We start from the raw sequence: 677 nt of genomic DNA, 5'->3' as shown, positions 1-677 counted from the left end.
AACGAAATATTCTTATATATTCTTACTTATAACACCTCCCCCCCTCCGCGCCTCCATTTCTTAATTCGAGTCCCACTTTTCTTATTCTTAACCGTAAGATGAAAATGGGGCAAACGAAAGAGAAGAAATACTGAGATAAAGAATAGAAATGGACGTTGTTTCTACCATTAGCTCATTGTCTCTTTAGCTTTAGACCACTCAGTATAGCCGTCGAAATTCCAGCTAAAAACAAACTTTCTAAACAAAACTTTTTTTTTTTCGAGATCGGTACTGCATAAATAAGTCCATTCTTGTATATCTATGTTTCCGTATTTCTCTATCTCTTTATCTATATGCAGAACAGACACTTTTATAATACTATAATAATGTCTGTAAAGAATCACAAACTTAAATTCAAAATGAAATTATTTCTAACATATTAGTATGTACCTGTTACCTAACAGGTACATACTTGAGTATATTTATATCTACCTTTACTACTGGTGTTCCCAGATCCACTGAAGTAAACAAGTAAATCTATTTTATCCTTTCTCCTAATTTTCATTTGCATGTTGTGTAACCATGCACACTTTACAGCAAATATAATGACGAGTGACGAAGGAATATGAAATTAAATATATACTGTTGTGTCAGTGTAAGGTGTATAGGCATGAATATCGTCGATGGTATCAACACTT

The sequence above is a fragment of the Penaeus monodon genome, chromosome 30 (assembly GCF_015228065.2).
Source record: "Penaeus monodon isolate SGIC_2016 chromosome 30, NSTDA_Pmon_1, whole genome shotgun sequence".
Classification (NCBI taxonomy): domain Eukaryota; kingdom Metazoa; phylum Arthropoda; class Malacostraca; order Decapoda; family Penaeidae; genus Penaeus; species Penaeus monodon.
Note: the sequence above shows the minus strand (reverse complement) of the source record.